This window comes from Zootermopsis nevadensis, unplaced genomic scaffold (genome assembly GCF_977971745.1).
Source record: "Zootermopsis nevadensis isolate Lab colony 2312 unplaced genomic scaffold, Znev_1.0 Znev_ptg000025l, whole genome shotgun sequence".
Classification (NCBI taxonomy): Eukaryota; Metazoa; Arthropoda; class Insecta; order Blattodea; family Termopsidae; genus Zootermopsis; species Zootermopsis nevadensis.
Genome location: NW_028259157.1, coordinates 2,084,651 through 2,097,904, shown reverse-complemented (window position 1 = coordinate 2,097,904; position 13,254 = coordinate 2,084,651). Strand labels below are relative to the sequence as shown.

Below are 13,254 nucleotides of genomic sequence, written 5' to 3'. Positions count from 1 at the left end.
AAAGGAAAGGCGATCATGAACAATACTTTCAAAATTTTTGGAGAGGTTATTAAGTATCGAAATAGGCCTGTAGTTAGACACTAAGGCGCTGTTGTCTTTCTTAAAAATCGGCACAACAGCCGCTCGCTTCCATAACAAAGGAAAATTCCCACTAAGTAAACTAAGGTTGAAAATATGGCGTAAAAGAGGAGTTAATATCTCAGTACAACCTTTTATAATGAAAGTCGGGATTTCATCGGGTCCGACGCATTTCGTCGAACGGAGACGACTAATTGCCCGCGTAACATCATCAACAGAGACACGTGGAATATTCAAAACATAAGAATAGGTGAAATCAGAACTAGTCGTAACATTAACGCAAGAAGAGGAGTTAAAAACAGAACGAAAGCGGTCTGCAAAGACCTCTGCGATTGACTGCGGTTCCGTGATAAAACTCTCTCCAACTTTAATTTGTGTGATCGACTGGTCTTTCTTTTTAAATTTAGAAATATATTTCCAAAAGTGCTTTGGTTGGGTTTTCAAATTTTATTCAATTGTTTTTAACCAAACCAATCAATCTGATTTAATAGTCATTTAACAAGTTTACGATAATATGAAAAAACGCTATAATGATAATCAGACTTATATTTTTTAAATTTCTTAAGAGATGCATTCTTCTTTCTAATGTAATAGACAAGAGTTTTGAAAAACCAATGAGGCTACGTAGAATTTTTGGGTTTAACGAAGGGAAGGTTGATAGTCTTCGACACAGTAGCCGTGAGATTATTAACTGCAGCATCAACAGAGTTTTCATTAAGAATACAAGACCAGTCCGAGTTTTCTAGGGTATGGTAAAGTAATAAATATTCTCCTTTACTGTAATTACACATAACTTTTAACCTTAATTTTAATGTAATTATATCTTATACATTTATCCAAACACAACTTACAAGCAGTATTACAGAAATGTTACATACTTTTATAAGGTTTTAGACATACATTTTGTATTCATGTATTACTAAAAATAGTATAGTTGACTAAACACCCGATGCCTGATGACGATTTTCTATGCGAAACATGTCGCTAGTAAAATAATAAACATATACATGTAATGAAGAGCTGAACCTTGTAATATTGATTTGTTTTGTGTCGGTCAATGATAATATTATTATTTAAGAATCTGCTTGTTGACACATTCGAACGCAGAACTCCTTTACAGAGTAAACCGAATAGTGTCTCTGCGTCGGTTTTAATGACGCTGAAGCGATATATTAATTGCGTCTTAACCCAGCAGCGCCATGTTCACTTACAGGGGCGTCGTGTTGTAAATTAACGCGTCTTATATGGACAGAAAAGTGTGTTCACCTTCAAGTTCGGGCGTCTTTATTCCCTGGAAATGATTCCACTGAATCCTTAGATAGAAGATCTGGTGGATCCTTGAGTCATTATGTACGTAGTCATGTGAAAAAAATTCCAAAATTTATAATATTAACAACAATACCATTACATTGGTTACAAATACAGAAGTGTTTAATTTCTGGAAATCTCTCAAGGTCATCGTTATTATTCTCGATTATGTTTGTGTAACGTAGTTGCCTGGAATATAATTAAACGCTTTCTCCTATAGACCTGCGATTCTAATACCTGATGTATTGGTCTGTGAGGTTATTCTGCGGTCTGCTAATTCTGAAGGCGATTAAGGCGCTAGGAAGACTACCAGTGCTACGTGCTTCGTTCATTTTCTCGAGTCGCTCGTTTTCTGCCCTTCTCATCCCACTCCATTGGGACATTTCCAATTAGTGGACTGTGGGTAATTGTAGCCACTAGACTGAGCGGCTCCCTTCCCATCTCACTGCTTGTGGGGGGCTGGGGGTGGGTGGGTGTGACGCTCAATTTTGCGCTTCCAGCCTCAAACCGAAACAATGATTGAGGAAAACCTGAGAGTAAAAGCAAATTCGAAACAGAACCTGATAAAACGATATTAAAGGTGAAAAGGCATAGTTTTACCTGTAGTTTAAATAGTTCCAATATTTGTGTCTGCATCAGAAAGGGAAAAGCATAAATGACTACAAATATTGCTGTCTTATGATTTGTTGCTCCGCGTAGGCTGCCATAAGTTTATCGACGCTTCCTGCCTCCGTGATCAGGGTGATCATTGTCATGATGATGGAGGTAGCAATCAACTCTGAACGTTTGATGAACGTCTGGCAGTCTGCGCGGAGCAAGAAACCAGAAGACTTCATGCCCACCGCCGTAAGAACTTCAACTGTCATAAGAATTTACTAGTATAATGCAACCATGAACAATTAGACTCACAGACTTTGTGAAGTACTCACACCCTGGTGAATGTGTCAGTGAATGTTATGGTAACAGTTCGATTAAGAGCTGTAATTCTCTCGAACTAAAATAGCGAGTAACTTTTGTACTTCTTTTACTTCATTCTAAATATTTAGGAGTGCAGTTGGTTCGGAATCCGAATTTTGGAATTGCAAAATGGATAATGAATCTAAGAATATGCGTTCTTGGGTGGCCATTTTCATCTTTTCTAACTACACAGAATGGTCCATTTAATTTTAAATGCCTCGTATGTACTTGTGAAAAGAAATGTTTTTTGTAATTAAGTTAATTTAAAAAATACATTACAGTAATGCAAATAGACGATTCTTTATGTGCAGTGAAGTTACTCCGAAGATAAAACGAGGAAATTTCTAAATGGAGCTTGTATTATGCAAAAATACGTTGAAAAATGTTACACCTTTTTATTTTTATTCGAAACTTCCTACCCGCTTATCACACTTGCTTAATCTTTGTCATTTTTATCACTACATGTTTAGATTACCTATAGACTATCATTGGCCCTACTGTTTCATTCTGATTCTCGTTAACTGCACTGAAAGATCTGCGGAATGAAACTCCTTCGGAATCTCAGAAACTACCTTATTAGCCATTTCCGATTTTGTGTCGTTACTTTATTCATCCAGAATTTCCCTGAGAATTCCATGTCGCACTTTTTTACATTTTGTTCCTCGAATGTGTCTGTTGGCTTGCAGTTTCAGGAGAAAGAATATAAGCCGATTTAAAGGTCTTCGTTTTTACTGTGAGCATTAAGTTAATATGTCAAGAGCTCCTTGTGTTTTTATAGGAAACATTAATTTATTAATAATTAACTGATCCTACCCATAAGCCTACGACTTAGACCTAACGGTGAAGATCCAATTAAATATTTATGAACCTTGATTTATCAGTGCATTAACGTAACTGTAATCCTGCATAACAAGCTCTTATTAAAAAAAGCATCTCTTAGTTTACAAGAGATTTAAAATACTTTTTCTGAGAAATTATGTGTTGGTACCTCTCGACCTGATAGTTTTGTGTTGTGGCTAGGATTCTTTAGAGTGTTACGTGTGTAAAAGAGCATACACTATCACTTATTGTGCGGGAGATGCAACATTCTTTTACCAGTGTATAACATAAAATAATTCCTCCTTCCAAAACTCTCACCATACTTTGACACTACCCGCGACACACAGGTTGAGAACAGTATAACAGGTTTTTCGATGGTGTTGATCTTCTCAGTTGTAACGTCCTGTGGATATGTAGGTAGCGTTTCGGATGAACATACTGTCTTCTTCTTCGGGACGTAAGAGACAGCATGTTTCTGGCTTGAAATTAAGAGTAACGTTTTTGGATGTTTACGTCTTAGCGTAGTAACTAGTTTCATCGTAAATAGAGATATTTGTCTTTAGTATTTTACAGTTTGTAGATATTACCGATTTGCATTGTGTTGTGGAACGAATTTCAAAACAAAGCATAGAAACTTATTGTGACTTAGCGAATAGGCAGAAATCTGTAAAATGTAGCATGTAATTGTTATGGGAGAAAAAATCTCTGCGTGATGTAGGACTAAATTATTTATTTGCTGAAGAAATTAAAATACTTGCCATTCGTGACTTTAAAATAAAGTTTTAGTGTATTTTTACTGCAGACCTGCTGCATTTATAATTGAACAGTTGGTTTTCATTTCAGTGTATACAACTGACGATTCTGTTCTGTTCTGAATTATCTTTCATTGAATGTAACACTTCCCTGCGAAGCGGAAGGAAGAAGCCTGTCATGCTGTCTCTCCTGAATTGCAAGCCACGTTTCTGGCAGAATATATAAACTATCTTCCAAAATTTCGATGAGCATTTATTCTAACTTTTCATAATGGAATAATGTGAAAACATGAAATGTAAGAAAATTATATTGTGATAATTCAAGACGTCATTGCATTAGTTACTGTAGAGAACCTATTCGTATTCAAGAACCACCGCTGCACAATTAAGCTGCTCTTTCGTGTTTGAATACCAACAACCTTGTTGGAAATTCATCTGAACATCTTGGTTAATTGAATGAAAGTTTCTGCTGGACGTTGAACGATTTAGTATTACAAGCAGAATCCATGTGACGGTGAAATCCTCTCTCTTCTGCTGATACAGGACCAGGGGCAAGGGGGAGACTGTGTGTGTAAAGGTTTGATCTAAATATTTTGCATGTCCTCATCTTTAGATACGAAACAAATCTATAATTCTGTATTGCCTGAGGATGACTATATATGACCGAAACATGTTACAACAAAAACCTGCCTACGTTAACAGTAGTCTAATAAATAGGTTTTTATTTGTAGTGTTTTAACGGAAGTGAACAAGATTCTTATTCTGAACTAAATTATGTTACATATTTGTTAATCTTAAAAAATAACGAGGTTGAAATAAATTTATATTTTCAGCAATTTGCTTGTTTATGTGCATTTTTTATTTTAATTTACTGTTGGTAAAGGTTCCATGTTTCCAGTAGTAAGTCAACTTGTTCTTTTGAAGCGAACATCACTTATTTCTTATTCCTCGGGACATTCTTGATTTTACTCAGTCCCACCAGGCAAATGCTGGGATAGTATCTTAAAAATTAAGCTACGATCATTTCCTTCCGTATTCATTTAAATTAATTTTCCATTAATCACCCTATAATTCAACACTATGTAATCTGACCTACTAACAGCGTCTTTGAATAAATCATACTAATTAATAAAATAAAATAAATAACACGAGGACAGACAAATTCAGACAAAGAGCCAGACGAGTATCTAGACAAAGGATGCAACGACTACTCACAGTGACTTCAGCCAAGAAGTTACAAAAGAAGTAGAAAGAGATGGACGAAGCGGGAAAGAAGTTTCCTCAATTTACTTCGTTGGATTGTTTCATTGGCTACGGAGGAAGACCCATCCTACGAGCTTTGTCAATATACAGAGCAGGTCTACAGTCCCATGGTAGCCCACTGCTTCCACCGAAGTAATTTCGTATGTTCGTACAATTGGTTAATTGATTATTCGGTAATTTTACGACCTTCTGTTAACTTCTGTGTTGCGTGACCTGGAATAATTAACGGAAGAATGATTGTGAATTATGAAATGGGCAGAATTTGAGAGGAAGTGGCCGTAGCCCGTTAGTAAACTGCTTGAAATGTACCTAAAAGAACGAAAGAAACACGTGCATGCTTATTGCGAGTATTCCATTTCGTCGTCAGGATTGTCAGTGATATAGCGCTAATTTCTTATAGAACGGGGTAAGTCGATTGTCTGATTAATGTGACTGAAGTAGAAATAAAACCAGTGCTTATTTGCATCTGTCATAATGTCTGGCGATTTGATATTTCTTGAGTCGTTACACAGTGTCACAGAACACGCTAAAGTCAACGACTGGTTTTGTACGTATGAATTATCATTCGCATGACCGAACCAAATAATTTATTAAGATAGATAATGATTTTGTTCGTATGTTTGGATGATCATAAGTCGGGTTGTCGTTATTCCAATACTTTATGTACTTATTATGAATTTAATTAATGTCTAATTAAGTTTCTTTAATGATTAAGCCTGTTGAGCGTCTGTTCAGATGAAATTTGTTAAAGGTGACCGTCGTTTGGGATGTTGCGCCGTGTAGATATTGACAAATGTTTCTAATGAGATTACTGCCTCCATCATCAGGACAACGTTACGCTTTTACATGATAACAGTGTACATTTGCGCGAGAGATAGTGGGAAGATAAAGAGCAAATTGTGCACTGAGACATCTTAATTAAGAACTGTGTTCATTTTGAGAGTTAAATTGTAGCATGTAACTATGTGTTTTGTAACTGAAATCAGCAATACTGTTACAATAACACATATATTAAAATATGAAAATGTAACTGAATGTATTTTCTTCTCATCTGGCCTCAGAAAAATTAATTAACAAGCGAATTAACGTATTTTTTTTAAAAAAAATTTGTGCTGCCTCTGATATTCTTAAGGAAGTCAGGCCTAAATTGACAAGGTTAGCTGGGTGATATAATGCTTTCACGGCGATTAAGTATAATGAATTCTTCTCGGACCACCAGCCGTGACAAGTGGATGAATGGAGAAAACACCGACGTTTCGAGAACTTTCTTCATCCTCGTCCTTAGGGTACTGAAGTTATCCTCAGTACATAAAACACTGCTTTTAAAGAACATAGTATTTAATTTGGAGGATAGTTCTAAAATTGATCTAAGTGAAACAAGTTGTGATGTCTGCTTTATGCGGTAAAGTGCTGAGATTTATTGCGAAATGTGTTGACCGATAGTTAACTTCAAAGTGCCCATTATTATGGCTGTGTGCATACAGGCCTAATAATGCCGCTTGGCTAGTCATTTTGATGACGTTTTGTACCAGAGTACTCGTTAAAATTTATCAGTAGGGTGCAGATACTCCATATTCCATAGCACAGACTCCCAATTTATTTACAGGCCTAAGCACATTTTGTAGATATATTTAAATATATGTATACACTATATTTAATATATTTAATTGAATGTTATAGCCTTTGTCAATAAGGCTAATGCATTAATATAGAGCCGTATTTCCTCGATTTTAGGTCCAGATTGATTGTAAGACGCACTCTTGATTTTCTTACTCATTCACTCACTCTGTGGCGCACGAGATTGTTGAAAAGTCGATTGTATACTCAACTTATCAAAGTATACCCACATTCCTTACGAAACCCGAAGGTTCGTCACCGTGTTCACAAAATCCCGCCCCTAAACTCTATCCTGAGCCAGCTGCATCCAGTTAGCTCCATCGATTCCTATCTCCCTAAGGCCCATCTTAACACTGTCCTCCCACCAACGCCCAGGTCTTCCAAGCGGTATCCTCCCTTCAGACCTCCCAAACAATTCCTTGTAAACACCCCTACCCCATGCGTGCTATGTGTCCTGCCCACCTCATGCTTCTCGATTTAATCACTCTTAACATCAGGTGAGGAGTCCAGGCCGTGAAGCCTATCATTATGTAATTTTCTCCATGATTCATCCTCTTTCCTATTAAGTCCAAATATCCTCCTCAACACTCTGTTCTCAGAGACCCTCAATCTATGTTCCTGCCTCAAAGTGAGAGACCAAGTTTCACACCCATACAGCACAACTGGCAAAGTTACACTTCTGTATATTCTACTTATTATTTTTTTTATAAGAGACGGGTGGACAAAAGGTTTTTGACTGAATGATAGAAACTGTTTCCTGAATTTAGTCTGTCATTCAATTCGTCATGAATGTCTTTCTCACTTGTCAGTGTCGTCCCCAAGTACTTGAATTTTTTCACATTTTTGAACGATTCGTTAGCTATCTTTTTATTCTGGTTCTGTCCTGAATTCTGATGCCGAGACATGATCATATACTTCGTCTTCTGTGCATTTATTTCTAGACCAACATCCCTACTAGCCCTTAGGAATGTTTCTGTGTTCGCTTTTATGGTATTTATATTATCGCCCTACAGATGAATACCATCAGCGGAGACCAAAAGCTGATACGTCCCATTCAATTCCTAACCGCCCTGATTTTATTGAACATTCCTGATGGCATGTTCTAGGGCAAAATTCTAAAGCAGCGTCGATAGACCATCTCCCTGTTTCAGGCCATTCTGAATAAGAAATGTATCGGACAAATGTTTACGTACACGAATTTTGCTAGAGGTTTCACTTAAACACGTTTTAATTAGCCTCACTAGATTCTTAAGTACACCAAATTCAAGAAAAATATTGTAAACAGCTTCTCTTTTAATTGAGTCACAGGCTTTGTTGAAGCCTACAAATAGTTGTACTGTCCCATTGTACTCCCACTTTTTGTCTAGGATCTGGCGAATGTAGAAAATTTGATCAGTTGTACATCTCGTATTATGACGTAACCCATATTGATTATCACTAATAATTTTATTGGGATATGGAGTCAGTATCGCCAGAAGAATGATAGATAAAATTTTGCTTGAATTTAGCTTTGGTTTTGCACTCCAGATTTAGTAATAGATTTTCATAAAAAAAAGATGTTTTATCGATTCATAGACGTCATCAGATGTAAGATGCGCCCCGAATTAAGAAAACTTAAAATGTGAAAAAGTGCTTTTTAAATCGAGGAAATACGTTAATAAAATGTTTTGTGAACTTATTTATATGACTTAAACTCTTCTCTTTAAGACAATTGCTACCAAATACAGAAGTGGGTTATATGACTGTAGGTAAGTAGGTGATGGTGAAACTTATATGTATGAAAGCCGCCCTTATGCTAATAATGGTCATCCGAGTTCATACTAAATAAACTCTAATTCGTATAGTGGAAGAATATGAAAATCTCATCTATAATTTGCAGTAGAGAGACACCCAGAAACTTCTCTGAATATCTTTGGCGATGGATATTTGTTCTTTCGACTTATCTTTCGTCCATTTTTAAGTCTTAAAATCATAAAAACTTAAAAGTCACCAAAAACGATGGAGATATCTATTTTGTTGAATCTGATAGACTGAACTGTTTCCGATCTGTATTCACATATCAGTCTTTCAAAACAAAATGATTTTAAGGTCTGAAAATGTTTTCCAAAAAATACAGTAGTAACTAGAAGAAGACGTATACCACTTTCCCATTAAATTAGTTCTTATGCTCTTATCCCCTTTTGTCACGTAACGACAGACTGACGATATTAGTATGTAGGAAGTGACGACAAGCTTAAAGCGGCGATCTGTAACAGGAGCGTGTAGAGAACAAAAAAGAACATGGGAGCATCAGCACGAGCAAACAGCTGATCCTTTTGGACAGGGCCGTAGCATCTTTATTATTGACACATAGGCAAACTTTTGTATTATTATATCACGCGTTTGTAGCTCAGCCTGTATTATAGTTGCTATCATTGTAAAATCAGGGATTCATTACGATCGGAACACTATGAATACATTATAAATCTGAGAGAAAAGTCTCTTGGATGATAGAAAAACAAATTGGCTGATATTTTTTTTAGAAAACAAATAGGTTCACGGACTTACACATTTATATAGCCTTTTAACAAAACATTTAATATGATATGAATACGTTCAATCAATGTCAGATAACGGGTGACGCAATGCCGTCAGAGTGGAAGGCCAAGATATGGATGAATAGAGGGAAGTCGATACGTGATGAAAGCGAGAGGAATGGAAGGACAGTGGATGGAAAGAGGAGAATTTTGATTGGGAATTTGAAGATATCAATGACGTTAGAAAACAGATGCATTCATTTACAGAAACAGGCTGCGAAGATGTTACTATATTCTTCCTCAACATGAATGTTATAACTGTGGTCCATTAGCGTTATTTGATACTTGACAGATTTGTCACAAAGTCAAAGCGTTTGGGTAATGGCAAAGTGTAACTGACAATTCTAGTACCCGTGGTTCATAATCCCTAACGACTTCAGTAATGTGTTTTTCTTGGCGTGAAGAAACTCTTGCCTCTACGTACCGCAAGAAGATTGCCGCAGGAGATAAGTCAAGGATGGAGGGTCCAGTGCACTTTTCACCTGATGGTATCGATAAGGGCGAGGTGCTACATATTGTTGATGATACAGTTCATCAAATTCAGTAGTGTTGAAGACCTAACTGGAGAAATGTTTCCAAAATTTACTGTTATAATTTCGCAATGACGCCACCTTTATACCAGGTTAATACAGTGGCCATATAAGAATAACACTGTCCCAAAGAAACATATTCATGGACACAGACAGTGTGATGCAATAAATAAATGGGTTTCTTTACATCAGACATGGACACGCTTTAGGTAGGACTCCGGACGAATCTGGTTTTTTCATGATGGCCGCTGGCTGTGATATTACGTACGTATCAAGTAAGTTACCAGTAGTTTAAAGAATTAAGTACATAATTGAGGTTAGTGTAATTATAACTAAAAATATTCATCTATCAGTATTAGAACATAAAGCAACTTTGATACTTCGCATATCAAATAGAAACAGATGTGAATTAAATAATGTGTTAAAATTATTAAACTTTAGTCGGGACGGTAAGCAACTGACGGTAAGCCGGGAGATGTCCACGTCAAATTTACATAATTGAGTAGCGCTTCAAAGAACTGAAAGTGGATACAAATAACAGATCGTCTTCAATCGAACCATGTACCAAACGTGGGTCGCGTGGTTTAAATTCCCTTACCTCGTAGTGCTGACTTATTTTGCTCTCGACAGAAACACTTCGCCTTCTTCTCCACCTTAAAACTCTGTGTATTTAATAGTCTGCTTTGATCTCTTAACTTCGGCAGTCAACTGTTTAAGTATGAAATTATAATCCAATATGTTTGAGACTCTCTACTTCCATCTTTAGAGTTGATGCGATATATCAACTCTGAAGGCGGAGGCAGACAGTCTGCAGAACGTTGGATTGTAACTTCACTGCAACACAGCTGATCGCAGAAGAATACTTCATTGCGTTCAGTCGTTGTCAAGATTTCAAATATTAATTAATAACATCTGGATCTCGCTCTAATCCAGCAGCATCCGTATGTCTCCTGCTTAATTTCCTGTGCTGTAGACAAGATGCTATCTAGCCAGCAGAGTAAAGACGGAAGCTTGCCATTTAAATCGTCTTCGGTCGGAACGTATAGGTAGATTCTGTCTGAGTTATCAAGTTGGGTGGATAGCTTCATTGTGAATTCATAACAATAAAAACACTGATTTGACAGTTCGCGTCTCTGTGCATGGTGGAAATAGACCTCGTTTTCTTCCAGAATCCTTGTGCTCCAAATTGCTTTTTGCCTTCATACAGGATTGCTGAAGGACCAGAATTCAGTTCAGTTTCAGTTTGTATATTTTTTCTGATATTTCAGTAAGAAAACTGAAGGAAATGATTTAGCGGACCAGGAAATGATACGCATTTTTTATATCTCAGTGCATAAACCTGTTTCGATATCTTGTAGTATAATTAAATATTATTCGATATGGACTGTTGGAAGAGAATCTATTACATACAAATATTACAATACTCTCTTCGTGACATATAGATCTGGACAACAAAGGGTAATTAAAAGCAAGTATCAGACGTAACGTAACAAATTGAAGCACCTTTTTGTGTTACCCGTGCATACAAAGCGCCTCTAATGTGCAGCTACCGCTACAAAGTATCCTTGGCGATTGAAAAATGTGAGTGCAACAGTTTCTAAATATTTTTCTTGATGTTCCGAGAAACTTTAATCTTGGCTATCAGATTAAATAATATTTTAAATTACTTTTATAGACAGTTGTAATGATTCGTAGACTACAACTTTTAACTGTACATAGAAACATCTCTACTTATTCCTCATTATTTCCTGAAATGGTGCTACAGAGGATGTAAACGGGGTTTCAGGAATTGCAATCCTCAGGATTCGAAGTGCTGGTTACTCATCAGCGAATCCTTGATTGAGTACTGTTGGATTCATTATGTGCCATTACGGAACTGGAACGAAAGGACCAAGTAACATCGTAAAAATTATTTTCAAGAGAAATTAAAAAAATAAATATTGATATAACCATGAACGTTTGCTTGTCTTTCTAGGCTCACCTGTAGCTTACGTTATCATGTTTGATTCGGCGCAGTTTTTTTCAGAAACATACACAAGTACGATATAAAGTAAACAATTTTACTGAGAAACAATTTTATAATCTATAACTGGAATCCAGTAATGTGTGTCAAATAACCGATGAGAAGCGTATTGAAGATAATCTCGAGGCATTCCTGTGAAAATACAAACACAAATTGTTTACTCAGTCACAAAATTTGCATTAATCGACGCAGAGTATCAACCAGAACAAGAATGCATTCCACTTCACAGATCACGATGAGGCACGTGACTACCGGATTGCCGAATATCCTGATCGAAGAACTGTGATAGTTTCCTCACTTACCTATGCAAACGCCGCCTTGAAATGATCCACGACCTTTTACTACCTATTTATTTTAGTTTGTAGTTCATAATCATCATATCACCTCGTGAGATTTGAGGTTTTTACAGTGATGTTACGTATATTATGATCATTTTCTGTTGATACGCGTTTGAAGAAAGTAGTTCGCTGAACTTGTTGGGCCACAGGCCCATTTGTCTGTAATTTCCTGAATACCTTGCAGGTACACGAATACACTGAAGCAATCGCATACACTGACAGTAAATATTCAGCCGGAAATTACATAGCCTTTACTCGAACAGGGAACACGCTAAGACTCTAGTTTGCCTTTTCATGGCATCACGTTAGAGTTTTAAATATAATAGAATTAAGTCACGAAGCCAGCGGACCTGTTCATGGGAACGGATCAATATGAGCGGTTTGCAATAAGACACAGTCGTGCTCTTTACTTAGGACAGGGACTGTGCTGAATTGGTATTGTAAATTCAGAGACAGATAATGAAGGCGAATGCAGTTTTGAGTTAATTACAATGATTCTTTGAATGTGTTTTGTCCAGTTCAAATACTGTTGTCGACAAACTACTTTAAAAAAGCAAATTAAGTTCTCTCTATTGTTCAAGAGTTCGTGCTGAGCGAAGCAAAGTGACAAAGAAATCGACGAATTAAAGGAAAAATGGATGTAAAGGTGAATTCGTTATACGCGCTTTTGCTGTCCACTGTTTTATTTGAATGCCGCGAGGGGCATTAATATCATATCCGCAGCAACTGTAGGAGATTCCGCGCCGACCCTCTGAATTGCGTGCGCAGTTTTACTAACTCGCCCAACCATTTCGACTCTTGGTCCTTCCCTGCTGCGTCACTCAGAAAATATGTGGGCATGTTATACGGTACCCGTTTTACGCGGTTTTGTATATGCGATGATTAGCTTGGTTATTTGTTTTAATTTGATTATTGCTTCTATTTTCTTTCCTTGTATTGTTTAATTATTTTTAGTGTTTTACATTTATATTAGTGTTTACATTGGTAGTTTAT

The 13,254-nt window shown here is 36.7% G+C and overlaps 1 protein-coding gene and 1 long non-coding RNA gene across 2 annotated transcripts in view; one reads left to right on the top strand and one right to left on the bottom strand.

Moving 5' to 3' along the window:
- LOC147872623 (uncharacterized) overlaps positions 1-10,742 on the bottom strand; it is a 28,413-nt gene extending 17,671 nt beyond the window's left edge. Inside the window, exon 1 of the long non-coding RNA XR_015537091.1 lies at positions 10,499-10,742. This is a non-coding gene — a long non-coding RNA (uncharacterized LOC147872623). The remainder of the gene's footprint in view (positions 1-10,498) is intronic.
- The window catches only part of LOC110830228 (uncharacterized), a 279,207-nt gene that overhangs the window by 16,261 nt on the left and 249,692 nt on the right, over positions 1-13,254 (top strand). The gene's annotated exons all lie outside the window — the stretch shown is intronic.